We start from the raw sequence: 16786 nt of genomic DNA on the forward strand, positions 1-16786 counted from the left end.
TTCCCAAAAAGGTAGGTGTCTCTTCACCTAATAACAGACCTAACAGACTTAAATCTCAAATCATGAAGACTTATAAAAGAGACTGGTGCTGGCACCTGGACCCACTGCCATTTGCATATCAGACAAAGGATTCAATGGATGGTAAGTGAATGAGAGGGTAGTTTTGTCTGACTTTACTTCACCTGGCAGCACTGTAAGGATTGTGTTTTTTGAGTTTTCCAGTGCCTTTAATACCATACGGCCATCCCTGGTAAGGGGAAAATGCAGAAATATGCAGGTGGGTGAGCCTACGGTGTCCTGGATAATGCACTATCCATCAAGCAGACCGCAGTTTGTGAAACTCAAAGACTCTGATACAGATATGAACAATACTGAAGCACCATAAGGAAAAGTCCTGTCTCCTTTTCTCTTCACTTTGTACACCTCAGAATATAACATAACACCAGGGGCCTCATGCATAAATGCCATGCATAGGATTCACACTAAAACATGGCATGCAGATAAAAGTGGAAGGTCAACACAAGAAATGTGGTACAAAGAAGGCAACTTTCAAATGGAAACATTCACAATTTACTTGTTCTAGATCTTTATTTTTTTTAATCAAATTTAATACCTTGAAAGTCCTCCTTGTTTCTGTATCAAGGTGTGTGCTTCAAACAACAAAAACACAGCGATTTATTTATTTAAAAAAAAGTGTTTTCCAGACTTTTAAGATTTCTCTTTATGTACTACCAAAGTCACTGACATTAAAAAAATTAAAGGGAGAAGAAAGATGAAAATCATAGTACACTGGTGGTTAATTAATATGGAGCTTGTATCTTGTTGAGAACCAACCATACCTTACGAGACTGGTACTGGACTATACGAGTCCTCATGCGGGCACCTGGACCCACTGCCATTTGCATATCAGACAAAGGCTTCAACGGTTTCTGATACAGATAAGAACAATACTAAAGCACCATAAGGAAAAGTCCTGTCTCCTTTTCTCTTCACTCTGTACACCTCAGACTATAACACCAGGGGCCCCATGTATAGAATTCACACTAAGACATGGCATACAGATAAAAGTGGAAATGTGCGTACACACAAAAAAATCCAAATGCATAAATCTATGCATACACCAAGTTCCACTCACTTCTCTTTTATTAATCCCAGCAAATGTGAAATTTAAAGCTTGTGCATGCACCTATTTGCATCTGCTTTCTTATTATTATAGTATGTCACTGTATTTAAATGGGCTTAGACTCTTTTGATATTAATATTGGAAAAGTGGAATACATTTCTTCTTGAGGGCATGCAACATTTCAAGTAATAACATCAGGATACAGTTTGACACAATGCAACAATTTACCACAAAAATGTATACAGATTTACTAATTATTTGTTTTACACATTCATTCTTTCAGTAGTATACTTTTTGCCATCTTCTTTTCCTTGATAGCTGTTGCTGCTGTGGTACTCCTAATTTGGAGGTTATACTGATAAACTTCACACGTTCCACTAGCATCTCCTGCTCTGCAAGCATGAAGGTTTTTCCTTCAGTTTCTATGACTTGTAGTCCATCGTTAATCAGCTGTCAGTGCTTGATTCATACATTTTGCTGTGAACACACGTTAAGTAGGATCATCCCATCCAGGACTATGTGAGACGATTAAAATCCCATGTTCCGACACCAGATAATCCAATGGTACAAAATCAAGCTATAGCAAGCCAGAATCAGTCTGGAGAGCCAGGATTTTCTAATCTCTCTTTCTGGAACAGACCAAAGCTAAGTCTGGACCGTAAACTCCAACCACTTCCATTCCAACTAGTTTCTTAATTAGAAGCCATTTTTGTTAATTAAACCCCTTTTTTAATTCCATGGCTTGTTGTAGGTCTGTGTCTTAAATAGCAAGTTAATTAACGTTAAAGCAAAAGAAGTTCTTAAGCATCAAAAATGGGTCACTAAGTAAGAAAAGCATTGAGATAAAAACCTGCAACCACTGTAGATCTCCAGGACCAGAGTTGGACATCCTCATAATAAACAATTAAGTGATAACTTGCGCTGTGCTTCCAGCTAACCCTTTTTAATTTATTCATCACATGCCTAAAATGTGAAATGAGCCTCTTAGAACACTTAATGAATAAAGAGAAAGAGAAACACAATTCAGAGGCATCATGAACACAGAGGGAAGTTTTGATTCATTAGCACTTACATAGAATACTAATTCTGTTTACTTAATTTGTTACCAATTCTATGGCCTTACTTTAAAAGTAATGCTCAATGTCTACATGCGATGCTTTAGCTGTCCACATAAAATCAATATAACACCATATACAATTTACAGTAAATATATCAATATATTGACTTGTGCACCAAAAAATTACATTTCCTTATGATTCTCCTGCACTGACAAAGTGGTTAAGCTATTTATTCATTGTTATGCAGACCTTAAAACCAAGTTATTTGATCAACTAAATATTATGAGTGACACTTGGACAATGAAGGAATATTGACATCCCTGCCCAAAATGTTCATACCTAACATGTCTCTTTGTATTTTCCAAACAGCCCTATGCCCATTACAGGGTCATTGATTCACAAGTAGTGTCATGATAACACAGCGGCATCAAATTGATATCCAATTAAATGTACACTTTCGGTAAGTGCTGCCTTTTTCTGATGGTACAGTAAAATAAATGTAAAAATACAGTATGTGAAAGTTAATTACAACAAACAAGGCAAAATTTATGATATTAAGTTATAAATTCATTGCTGCGTATCTACTTTGTGACCGTCTTAAAATATTTTTTAATGACAGGTGTTATTCTTCCTGTGGTGGGCTGGCGCCCTGCCCAGGGTTTGTTTTCTGCCTTGTGCCATGTGTTGGCTGGGATTGGCTTCAGCAGACACCCCCGTGACCCTGTAGTTAGGATATAGCGGGCTAGATAATGGATGGATGTTATTTTTCAAACAATAACACCACCACAGTGTTCTCAAACATGATGCAAGTCAAGATGGATTGTCAAATATTTAACATTTCTCAGGAACTAATTTTGCCTTTGCAATATCGAATAATATGGTTCTACAATGATGATGGGGGTGGCTGGCCAGCAATGCGAGTGTCTTTCCTATTTGTGAATAGAGAAAAGGCATTTCCTTCCCTTCATGTCATAGACTCTGTTAGAAGACATGCCAGGCTCCTGACATCAACTAAAACTGTAGTAACTAAATGTTTGAATAGGTCCCTTGGTATTTTCATGAATTAAGTGTTTAAAATAAGAAGATTAAAATATGTATTAACATAAATTACACTACTGTGTTACCTTTTATTAGTTCTGCATGAAAATGATAATTTTGCAGCCATAATGGACTGCATAGATGTCTAATACCACTGGAATAAAATAGATAAATATAACAGAATTTGTTCTATTGGTTTTTATAAGCTAATTCATAGCTGTCAGGTAAAATCTTTCTTCTTGCTAAAGATATCCTTAATGCATTCTCTGGTCCACTGCATTGTTCACACACCCATGGCAAAAAGTTAATTGGGATTATTGTTCAGGAAATCTTGGAAATACTTGAAAGTAAACTGCATTTACTGCTGTTATACAACAATCATTTGTTTTTAAAGGTCTTGCTTTAGGGTGGCATACATTTTCATACAATGTTGTATCTAACTATCTAAATATATTTACAAATTGCACTTATTAAAAAGTAGATCTTTCAGTAAAATATGTAAATGCATTTCTCTTTAAATCTGTTTTTAATTCCTGATCTTCCCGATTTTTTTTTTTTTTTTGGTAAAATGGAGTTTACTACTTCTGTCAGCATTAACTATAATGCATTACTTTTCCTATAAGCAACATGAGTTACTGGATCACTAAACCCTGAGTTTGATTTTACAGCATTCAGTTACCAACAAGAATTTTTCAGCTCTGTCTGATGTCTTTTTGGGGAAAAAATTATTTCATATTAAGTAAGTTAACTGACATAAAGGTCAAAGGTAATAAAACATTCTAAAAAGCAGCATCTATAATTCTAAACAAAACAATTTAATGAGGCTTCGCACTGTGGGATGCAGCCAGAAAACATAAGTAGAATAACAACTGCATCCAGTACTGGGTGGAGACACTTCACAGATGGAGAGGAAAAAACAATAATTGCTTTTTGACTAGTAGATCAGAACAGGAAACAACAGCCGCACAGAGCTCAGCTTGGGCAACATCTCCTGATGTCCATGGCACCCTTCTCCTCTAAAAAAATGCAGGCTATGCGCCTGGGCTTTGTTAAGGGACTATATGCATTCCTCTCCTACACCATACATTTTCAGAAATACAACTGTATTTAAGCTCAAATACTTAAAACATAATTTAAGAAGAAATATATCAAAATAAAATTCATACTTTACTGGAAGTTACTTTTCCATGATCCAATTACAACAAAGGAGTGAGAGAACAAATGGTATTTTTTTTCTTTGTTTCTCTAATAGTTGCTTGATCTCTTTTACTATGCAAATAATAGACAGAGGAAAACCCTACCCGAATTAGCAAAGCAGTGGTACAATCCACCTGCCAAGTTCTTCAGCCCAACTCATTAGAGAGCCTGGTAACGGAGGCTGTGTTGCCTAGCAACAGGCTTGTGGGCCCTTAGTGATCAGTGAAGGCTCAAGTAATGAAGGCTCTGGTCAGAGCTCATTGTTTCTACCTCATGTATACGCCAGCAGGATTCGTTCAACACAATGCGGCACAGCCAGATCCTGCAATCATTCATTTTCCAATCAACAGTCTTAATTAATTAGCTGTACAGTGCATGGCACAGCTATAACAAAATACCAGCAGAAAATACAGAACATTACATTACACTGAACATCTGTGGGCTTGAACTCAGGTACACACCTACTTAAAAAAATTCTTAAAAAAAGAAAATGCCTCTGCCAAGGCAAACAGGGAATACACACAAAAATACTTCTACTTGGTACATTCATTCATTCATTCATACATACATATATACATACACACACACACAGTAAATGGTAAAGTTTCAGTAAGTCAGAAGATGTCTTTAATCTTACTTTACTGCTGAGAAAAGTGTGATGTGTATGTAGAAATGCAAACAAAAGACTGCTTCACTCCATGTGATAACCAACAGCAATGTGTGGTTCAAACACTTGTATGTGAATAGACAATCGGAGTTACTGTAAGGAATATCATTATTATGGTTATCTGTAGTGACATGATGAATACAGCATATTTACCGATAGATAAAATGATCATATATATTAAAATTGAGTGTTAACTTCAAGTACAGGATAAAAAAAAATTGTTGAGAACGGATTTACACTTTCATAACACAACACACAGTCTACAGTAGGTCAACAGTTCCTTGTACAAGAATTACATATGGGAAGATTTAGATATCAGTTACACATTGCATTTGATACTGCAGTGAGACTGTGTACCAATTTCTTTAATGGTGTTCCTGACATTCTCTTCACAAACGTATCATTCTTCCCCCTACAACATAGTGCCTGATTTGACACACAAATGAGAGAATAAAGCTGCTGATGTAAAAAGCAAAGCTTTACATTTTAGATCTGCATTTTAGATCTGAATAGTGTTTTTTACTGTATCTGTCTATGCCATAATACTCTTCCTCTATTTCTGGTCTCCCCCCGCCAACAGGAAATAGAAAGAAGTACCCATTGTTCTCACACAGACCCATCTGTTTCCCAACTGGCCATTGCTGAAAGCATAAACTACTGGTTTTTCTTGCTTTCATATGGATATCTAAAATAACAGCTGCTTGGAAGTGAAAAGATGTAGATGATACACAAATTACCCACTTGGCACAACATATTGCCAGAGGTGGAATGGCAGTAGGAATAGCACATGGATGGAGACAACCTGCAATTCATTTATCTCACTTCACTGCTCTTGCACATCATCTTAGATGATATAAAAGAGCACAGCTTCTGAGCCTCTTAACACCAGAGTTATAATTCACAAGACAAGTGTTGCCTGCTGTGAACTGGAAATGCCAGTGGAAGCCCAAGCCCAAACTATACACTATTAAACCGAGAAACAATCACTCAAATCCACACACCTGTTTCCACAGAATAACTTGACTCCTCATACAAAAACACAAAAGTGTTGTTTTTTTGTTTCACATACAAAATGCAATATATTCAGTGTGTGATATATGATATTAATTTGCATTTAAACAATTGTAGAGAGTTCAACTTTATATACATGTTAATAAAGAGCATCTTCTATAAATGAACATAAATATGAATGTGTAAAGGGAAAAGCTGTAGTAAGAGGTGTAATAGTACTACATTCAGACACTACAAAGGAAAAAAAGCAAATGGGGGTGTCCACACTGGCACCACTTTCTCATGAACCAGAATATCTGACAAACAGCTGAGCTGTACCAAAGACTTTCATAGACATATACATATAAAAATACATAAAGCCAACGGTGTTTCGCCTTTAACCTTTGAAACAGGTGAAATAAAGCCAGACAAAACTACCCTCTCATTCACTGAGCCTCCAAATTCTAATGTGAACGAAGAAATTACCCCCAAATGTGATCAGTTTAACACCAATTTTCTGGGTTTCCCCAAATTGCCGAAACTGCCAACTATTTCTCTTCCACCTATTTCTACTGTCAGGGTCATCTTTACAAACAAGATCCATTCTTCCTGTTTCTTCTGTCCCAACCTCATTCACGTCTTAAACCTCCTGCTTGGATGAACACCCTTCATAACCATTACAGCACACCACTTCATTCAAACTGCCTGTCACTCTATATAATTCAACCACCTGCATCTGCTTCTTTATGCATAATTATCATTGCGCAAATGTTTTTAAAAAGGCAAAAAATCCAGTCTATCAACTAGAATAAAGTAAAGCATCTTTGCTACTCTGCCTATACAGTGCTAGCTATTGATAATTTGCACACCTAAGGAGGAGGCTAACTGGGCTACTTACTACCGCGGTCCTAGTCGACAAGTACATCCTCAGGAATGGTACAATTAACTAAACATGCAAAACATGCCTTTTTCTAAAAACATTTCTGAAATGGGAGGGGATCAAACTTCGGGCCCCTCAGGTTGGTCCAAGGCAGCTTTATTTTTGTCAAGGTCTGCATGAGAGCCCTATGGGAAGCTGAAGCTACACAATGTGGTTCTATTTAGACAGGCTGCACAACGCGCCCACGACATTATTCCTCCTGTGTTTGTTTATTTATAGCGACTGTCTTCCATTTTATACTGCGGTACGTTCAACCAACAACCAGACATAACCCCCACCCCCTACTCCCGGCCGCACCCTTCACTGCTGTGGTCTGGAAATTATTTGGCAATCAGACTTTGATTTCTGATCCTTAGTCTGTAATCATTAATACTAGTAATGTGTATGCTTGATAATGATATCAAGTTCACGGGTGATGTAGTAGAAAGGGCAATAGGAGACCCCCGACTCCATACCAATATCTTTATTCGCTCCCTCCCTCTGTGGCACCCCACACTGCACTTTAAGGCACCACTAGATGTCTCCAAAAGGTGCTGCAATCGCACGTGTGTGTGTGTGTGTGTGTGTCCGTCCGCCCCCAGCACCAACCTCGTTATGCGGAAAAAGGAGAAATGCGACCGGATTGTGCGGAGCCAAGAACCAATTATGCGCCCATTACATACGTCTCTGATATTTTTGCCATACACAGCCATGAACCGTACATGTATTGGAAAGATCCTCGGTCACTCACCAAAACGATTAAAAAGAATCTAGACAAACCAAACCGGGCCGTGAGCCCACGGAGAAGAGGAGGAAGCGTCGCCCTACCTTTCCTTCCTTCCTTCCCGAGTGAGCGTTTTCCGAGCCGTCCTCCGGATGCCACACCGCAGTGCGTGCTTCCTTGCGTCCAGCGCCGTCTTGTCTCGTTCTCACCCCTTGCCTTGAAGCCACAACGGACTAAATAAATTGCGATATCTGTGTGCGGGCGTAAATATACTGCGTATGACAAGCGCAAAGCTCAGTTTGGGTGGCGTCCGGTCTCTTTCAAACAACCTCTGGGGAGAGCGTGTAAGTCCCTGGTACCACCCGACAGCTCATGCATTCACGTGACTGACGCTGTGGTGAACCAATAGTAGTCCAGCCGGCTCTCTAGTGGGTGGAGCAAATGCTCTGCCGATTTATGTGTTTGTGTGTTTGAAAGATGAATGTCCAGAGTTCGTCTTACGTCTTTCGACAGAGTCCCGTTGAAGATACTCTTGAGCTGTTGTCCATTTTGATTGTAAAATCTGTGGATCTTACGGTTATAAAATTTTCGGATTTTTAGCTCTGCAAGATATAGGAAGAACCACAGATACTGTAGATCATCTCCACCTTTAACTGAGGAAAGTGAAATAAGCTCTTCACTTAACACACTGGTGCAATTAAATGTGCGATAGAATGCATGTCTAGATGACCACATTTCTCTATAAAGTTTGTGTTTATATAATGTAATTTTTAAAAAGAAAAATTGCATGCAGCTTGCATGCAGAAAGGTTGCATCAGCGTGGTGTATATAGCTTGAAAAACGTAGATCAACGCATTAACAGTCTGCAAACTTATATTTAATTTTACAGTGTTGTCACTAATAAAGCCCGCCTCCTTGATTTCTCAGTTAGGCTGAGCTAGGATTGGAACATAATATTCACAATCACAATGTGTTTTTCACTCATCCATTCATTTTGTGAATCTACTTTTTCTATTACACTGTCACAGGGCACCAGGAGATATCCTAGCTTCTAGGTGCAACACAGGAAAGCGGATCTGGCAGGGACACTCGACCGTTCTTTCACAATTAATGCTTCATTTTATTCTAAAAAGCAAGAATAAAGCCTTATATCAGCTGTAGGGGACAATCCAGAAGTTATATGATTTAAAAAAACTGGTAGATGTGACTAGCACAACATGAAATCTTTAAGGTCATTAACTAATGTGTAACTGGCATAATTGAAGGCTACTGCATTGTCCGTAGCAGACTGTGCCATGTACAAGCTTTCTTTTGAAATACTTTTATGGACCGCAATGTACAGACTAAATTAATCAGAGCTGAATGACCACAGACAGTAGCCTAGCCTGACCTAGGCCTTAAGGCATATATCATGCATAGTGCATTAAGTTTTGATTCAGGTATATTGTCATGTGAATTTAATAAAATGAGATTCTTGGTTGTGTGGTTCCTACAGATTAGAGACAGCAGCATAATGAGTCCTCCAATAATAAATCCAACATCATACAATGAACGCAACTCCAAACATACAATTCAACACCAGGCCATATAAAAAAAAATCAAAAAAGTTATGCTAAAATCAAATGGCGTATGAGAGAATGAAGCCAACAATCAAGAAGGATATTAGGTTAGCTAAAAGGTAGTTAGAGAAGAATACTGCAGATCAGGTAAAAGATAACCCAAATAAAGTTTTTTTTTCCAGTATTTTACCAGTAAAAGAACTGTCAAGGAGGAGGCAGAATTTGTGCTGAATTTATGCCGGGTCAGACTACATAAGGCTTGGGGGCCCCTTGATTAAAAATGACAACAGTATGTCCCACTAAGGACCATACAAAAAAGGACCATGGGTCATCACAAAAAACTGAAAACATATATATGCCTGCAAATTATTTAATAGCAAGGTATTTAAAGTGAAAAACAGAATTGTTTTCAAAAGAATGCATTTACTGGTGACATATTTAAAACTACAGTACATATGAAAAGCCACATACAATTTTAAAAGCCAAACAAAATTCAGAAATTTTGTATAGTCCCTGTGGTTTTTGAGGCCCTAAAATGTATAGTAGTTTGTTCAGCCTCTCCCTAAATCTGGCACTGGGTAAAATGTAGTAAGTGGTAATTCAAATATGCAGACAGTAAAATGGCAATTGCTCTAAACTTGTATTTTTCTGAATTTTTCAGATGTGGCAAAACTGATAACCTTATAGCAGTAACAGGAAGAATTAGGCAGGTACCTGGTGATTTGGAAAATATAGAGGGAGGTGTACTGCTTAGATTAACTAGGATGGAGTCTAACAAATCACCAGGACCAGAAAACGTTTATCGAGTTCTTAAGGAGGTTAATGAGTACATATAATATATGAACCCCTGGTACATATTTTTAGAAAGTTACTGCACACTGGGGAAATTCATATGAGTGGAAAGTAGCAAATATTGACAATATCACATGGGTACAGCGGGATACTTGTTTATGGTAAACTTCGTACAAATATTATTATTTCTTTATGCAGAGAACCATAGACAATTGGAATAAGCTACCAAGTAGTATGGTGGACAGTAGGAACCTAGGTATATTCAAAACTCGACTTGATGTTGTTTTGCAGGAATTAGGGATTGGTGAGCTTTGTTGGGCTGATTGGCCTGTTCTCATCAAATGTTTTTTTAATGTTTATGTTGTTATGAATGTAATTATGATTTTAAGTAGCCTTTTGGTTTAACCTAAGAGAAAATTCTACAGTTGTTTTTCTATTCAGTAAATTACATAAACAAGTAGATAACAACACTAGAATGTTGCAAACTTTTAAGGAGAACAGGCCATTCAGCTTATCAAACCTGTCAGCCGTATTCCCCAAATTTCACCAAAATGACAGAATCAGGATGCTTGACCAAAGAATGGGGGAAGCATGTCTTTGCTTCAAAGGCTTAAGTCAATTTGAACATCTTGTACTTTGGTTTTACAGAAGTATTTTTTTAACAATATTTTAGCCAAAATATGCATTTTGGATGTTGTGAGCACACAACAAGATAAGTGACATGTAAATTAGGTAACATAATTAATTTGGCATGTTTAATAATTGTTTTGGTATTGTTTGCTGTTTTCTAGTGTTATCAAATGCTGGCTCCTGTTGAAACCTATTATCTCCATTTTCCATGAAAAGATAAGCTGAAAATATTTCTCAGCCATCACTTACAAGCAACACAAGGTAAGTAACAGATGAAAATGCAATTTTATGGGTAGAGTATTCATTTAAAATAACAGCTAGGATCCGCTTCTAATTAATTTTTTTTCATTTTAAACACGTCAAAAATGTTTATTTCTTACTTTCTGTTTGCTTGAACTGAAAATAATAATCTCTGTCAAATTTCTCTTATTATAACTCATACATTACAATCTCAGAATCAGCCTAGACACTCTCTTCTGGACATTCTCTAGTGCTTCTACAGTATGCCTTTTTTTGAAAGAAAACCAAAACTAAACACAGTACTCCGGCCGAGGACCATTAATTGTGTTATAAACTGTAGCTTAAACATGTAATCCCTTGAGGTTGACTTCTTATATCAAAATACAGTATGACCTAAAATCCTTTCAGCCTTCATGATATCTTCTGTACATTGTCTAGTTGTAAATAATGACAAGTTCACCATGACTAGTCCATCCTTCTCATAGGGGGTGCTTTCAAGTTTCAGACCTTTAATTATGTATTCAAATCTAACATTTTTACTTTCTATGTGTAGTACCTTATATTAACTCACATTATATTTCATTTTCCACAGATCTGTCCAAGCTTGTACACTATCCAGCTTCCTCTGTGATGATTTGAGTAGATTATCTGCCATTCCACCTAATTTTGTAACATATGCAAATTTAAGCAACTTGCAATTATTATTCTTATCAAGACTATTCATGTATATAAATATGAGCTGCAGCCCTGAGCACTGATTCTGGAGGAATGTCACTTTCAACATCACCTAACTGAGAAGTACCTTATATCATCAATCAATCAATCAACATTTATTTATATAGCACATATTCATACAAAAAATGTAGCTCAAAGTGCTTTACAAAATGAATAGAAAAATAGAAGACACAATAAAAAATAAACATAAGTCAACATTAATTAACATAGAATAAGTAAGGTCCGATGGCCAGGGTGGACAGAAAAACAAAAAAACTCCAAAAGCTGGAGAAAAAATAAAATCTGTAGGGGTTCCAGACCAAGAGACCGCCCAGTCCCCTCTGGGCAATCTACCTAACATAAGTCAAACAGTCCTCTTTGTATTTGGCGTTTTCATCGAAGGACCTGATGATGATGGTAACGTAGACTTCTGGCTTTCAGTCCATCAATGTTGGTGCATCATGATGCTTTGAGTAGGTGGTGGTGGCGCAGGCCGCCACCACAAAGAAACCGGAAAAAGAAACAGAAGAGAGAGTTGGGGTCAGTATGGATTTTAGAGCCACCATGAATAGTTATTGTGATGAATTGAACATACAGAGAATCAGTATTAAGTTAAAGTGAAGTTATGAGAAGGCCATGTTAAAGTAATGTGTTTTCAGCAGTGTTTTAAAGTGCTCCACTGTATTTGCCTGGCGAATTCCTATTGGCAGGCTATTCCAGATTTTGGGTGCATAGCAGCAGAAGGCCGCCTCACCACTTCTTTTAAGTTTAGCTTTTGGAATTATAAGGAGACACTCATTTGAAGATCTAAGGTTACGATTTGGAATATAACGTGTCAGGCATTCCGATATATAAGATGGAGCGTGATTATTTAAGGCTTTATAAACCATAAGCAGTATTTTAAAGTCAATCCTGAATGACACAGGCAACCAGTGTAGTCAAATCAAAACTGGAGAAATGTGTTCGGATTTTCTTTTCCTAGTTAGGATTCTAGCAGCTGCATTTTGCACTCGTTGCAAGTGATTTATGTCTTTTTTGGGTGGTCCTGAGAGGAGTGCGTTACAGTAATCTAGTCTACTGAAAACAAAAGCGTGAATTAATTTCTCAGCATCTTTCAATGATATAAGAGGTCTAACTTTTGCTATGTTTCTTAAGTGAAAAAATGCTGTACTAGTGGTCTGATGAATATGCGATTTAAAATTCAGATTACAGTCAACAGTTACCCCTAAGTTTTTTACTTCCGTCTTAACTTTTAATCCTAGTGCATCAAGTTTATTTCTGATAACCTCATTGAATCCATTATCCATTACTAAGATTTCAGTTTTCTCTTTATTTAGTTTGAGAAAATTACTATTCATCCATTCAGAAATACCAGTAAGACATTGTGTTAGTGTATCGAAAGAGTCAGAGTCATCAGGTGCTATTGATAAGTACAGCTGTGTGTCATCAGCATAGCTCTGATAGCTCACGTTGTAACCTGAGATAATCTGACCTAACGGAAGCATGTAGATTGAGAAAAGCAGCGGACCCAGGATAGAGCCTTGTGGAACACCATATCGGATATCATGTGTCTTTGAGATGTGATTACCACAACTCACAAAGAATTTTCTCCCTGCCAGGTAGGATTCAAACCAATTTAAGACACTGCCAGAGAGGCCCACCCATTGACTAAGGCGATTTCTAAGAATATTGTGATCAATGGTGTCAAATGCAGCACTCAGGTCTAAGAGGATGAGAACAGATAAATGGCCTCTGTCTGCATTTACCTGCAAGTCATTTACTACTTTAACGAGTGCAGTTTCTGTGCTGTGATTTGTTCTGAAACCTGACTGAAATTTATCAAGAATGGCAAGTTTATTGAGGTGGTCATTTAATTGCAAAATGACTGCCTTCTCTAGAATTTTACTTAAGAAGGACAGGTTGGAGATGGGTCTAAAATTTTCAAAAGCAGGGGGCTTAACTACAGCAGTCTTAAGACAGTCTGGGAAGACCCCTGTATCTAATGATGAGTTTACTATGTCAAGAATACTATCAATTACCATCCCTGATACTTCTTTTGATAAAAACCTGTTGGTATTGGGTAACAAATATACCCTATATATTACACATAAACAAGATTAAATGTTGAATTTGAGTAAGGTGGGAAGTTATCAGCAAAAGCAAATCAAATCAATTCAAATTTGTCACATACAAATTATACATACACTACAATATGTAGTAAAATGTTTAGTTGCTCCAATGACTGTGCCTTTAAGAAGAATATTAAAGGACAATAACAATTACATATGATTTTATAAATATCAAAAATCATTAGTAGAATTTTAAATATTTGATAAATAATAAATGCTATCTAAGTAAATAAATTAATTCAGGGTATTCTGTTTGCTGTCAAATTTCCTTTGGGTCCTGTCTTGTCATATGCCATCAGCATTTGGCACAGTGTGGAAAAGCCTCTTGCACTCTAAAAATGGCATTCTTCCTTATTTCATAACTCTGCTCTATCAATTAATAACTAGAAAAACAACATGTATTTCTATGGCACAACTTCATGTAAAGGATGTAGCTAAAAGTGCTTTACAAGATGACAAAGAACAAATAACAAGAAAAGAAAAACAAATTTGAAATATATAAAAAAGAATAATTAAAACATTTTATACCTAACATAGATATGTAAGTGAAAAAATAGATTCCTTATTTCATTTTTAAGTCTGTAAAGGTAAGTCTGATGGTATGTTCAGTTGTTCAGGGAGGACTGGAAAAAAAATCTGCAGTGATTCCAAAACCAAAAGAGCACCCCCATTCCCCACCGGGCATTCTACAGTCCATGGATATGTGATAATTACAGGATACTCTTGAAGAGTTCTTTCTGTTTATCTTTTCAGAATTTCAGGCAGCTGCAGCAAACTTAGGCCAGGGGGCAGTGGCCACCACACAGTACCAGCAAAAAAAAAAAAAGAAAAGAAATCACACAAAAGTAGTGCTTAGTGACCAGCCTATAAAACAGCAAATACAATTACATTTAATTGTGAAGAACCAATTTCCTCCTCCCCACAGTAACAACTAGTAGTATCACTGATGCTAGTAATTTAAGTGATCGATGGAGAATGTAGGATTAAAGAGATGTGTTTTTAGCAGTTTTTTGAGGTGTTAAACAGTACTGATCCAAAGTGTCTCTAATGGTAAAGTATTCCCAGTTCTATTATGCTTCATTCTTGGAATACTAAGCAAGTCAGTGTGAAAGAATCTAATATTACAATAAGGAATGTATCTGGATAAGCAGTCCAAAATATAAGAAAGTGCTACATTTTGTAGAGCCTTATATACAATTAGAAGTATTTTAAAATGAATCCTAAAGACCACAGACAGCTAATGCAATGATGCTAAGACTGGTGAGATATACTCCGATTTTCTCTTTTTACTTAAAATATTTGCTGAAGCATTTTAGACTAATTGTGGTTAAGTTATATCATTTTTTGGTAATCCTGATAGGAGTGCATTGCAATAATCTAGACAGCTAAATACAAAAGCATGTGTTGACCTTTCTGTATCTTGCAGTAATATATGAGATCGAAATTGTGTGATGTTTCTTAAGTGAAAGAATGCAATCTTTGCAATATGCTTAATGTGAGATTTGTGTTAAAATTTAGCTCTGAATTGAAAATGACACTGAAATTCTTTACTTCTGGCATCATTTGTGAAGACAGATGGACTAGCTATTTGCTACCAATAATTACGATTTCTGTTTTTTCCTTGTTTATCCATCCATCCATCCCATCCATTATCCAACCTGCTACATCCTTACACAGGGTCATGGGGGTCTGCTGGAGCCAATCCCAGCCAACACAGGGCACAAGGCAGGAACAAATTCCAGGCAGGGTGCCAACCCACCACAGAGCATACGCACACACCCACCCACCCACACACCAAGCACAATTTAGGATCGCCAATGCACCTAACCTGCATGTCTTTGGACTGTGGGAGGAAACCAGAGCACCCAGAAGAAACCCACGCAGACACCGTGAAAACATGCAAAATCCACTCTGGTAGGACCTGGGAAGCGAACCCAGGTCTCCTTACTGTGAGGCAACAGCGCTACCACTGTGCCACTGTTCAATTCAATTTAAGGAAATTATTACTCATCCATTCAATGATGCTGGTAGGACATTGAGTCAGAGGATTTAGGACATCAGTGTCATCTGGTGCTATCGATGTATAAATCTGTTTATCATCAGCATAACTACAATGATGTACTTTATTTTTTAAGATAGTCAGTAGGAACAAGAGAGAATACATGTGTGTAAATGAAAGGAAGGTCAGTGGAATGGTGCGGGTGCAGGGAATAGAGTTGGTGAAGGTGGATGAGTTTATATACTTGAGAACAGTACAGAGTAACAGGGATTGTGGAAGAAAGGTAAAGAAGAGAGTGCAGGCAAGGTGGAATGGGTGAAGAAGAGTGTCAGGAGTAATTTGTGACAGACGAGTATCAGCAAGAGTGAAAGGGAAGGTCTGCAGGATGGTAGTGAGACCAGCTTTGTTATATGGGCTGGAGACGGTGGCACTGACCAGAAAGCAGGAGACAGAGCTGGAGGTGGCAGAGTTAAAGATGCTAAGATTTGCATTGGGTGTGATAAGGATGGACAGGATTAGAAATGAGTACATTAGAGGGTCAGCTCAGGTTGACAAAGTCAGAGAGGTGAGATTGCATTGGTTAGGACATGTGCAGAAGAGAGATGCTGAGTATATTGGGAGAAGTATGTTAAGGATAGAGCTGCCAGGCAAGAGGAAAAGAGGAACGTCTAAGAGAAGGTTTTTGGATGTGGTGAGAGAGGACATGCAGGTGATGGGTGTAACAGAGCAAGATGTAGAGGACAGGAAGATATGAAGCAAGATGATCCACTGTGGCAACCTCTAACAGGAGCAGCCGAAAGAAGAAGAAGCAGAAGCCTAATGCAAGCACGTAGACTGAGAATAATAACAGGCTGAAAATAGATCACTATTTACTACATTTACAATAACACACATCTCTGATATATAATCACCACAACTGTCAAAGAATTTTCTTACTGGGATATGAGAGTGAAACAAAGTCCAGACACTGCCAGAAAGTCTAATCCAATGTCTAAGGTGGTCAATAA

General features: G+C 37.4%; 1 protein-coding gene across 1 annotated transcript in view; it reads right to left on the reverse strand.

Annotated features, from left to right (window-relative positions):
• Positions 1 to 8105, reverse strand: part of LOC120525093 (guanine nucleotide-binding protein G(I)/G(S)/G(T) subunit beta-2) — a 190385-nt gene extending 182280 nt beyond the window's left edge. Inside the window, exon 1 of the mRNA XM_039747094.1 lies at positions 7821 to 8105. The gene's annotated coding sequence lies outside the window, so the exon portion shown is untranslated. The remainder of the gene's footprint in view (positions 1 to 7820) is intronic.
• Between the last annotated feature and the right edge of the window lie 8681 nt (positions 8106 to 16786).

The sequence above is a fragment of the Polypterus senegalus genome, chromosome 3 (assembly GCF_016835505.1).
Source record: "Polypterus senegalus isolate Bchr_013 chromosome 3, ASM1683550v1, whole genome shotgun sequence".
In the NCBI taxonomy this organism is placed as follows: domain Eukaryota; kingdom Metazoa; phylum Chordata; class Cladistia; order Polypteriformes; family Polypteridae; genus Polypterus; species Polypterus senegalus.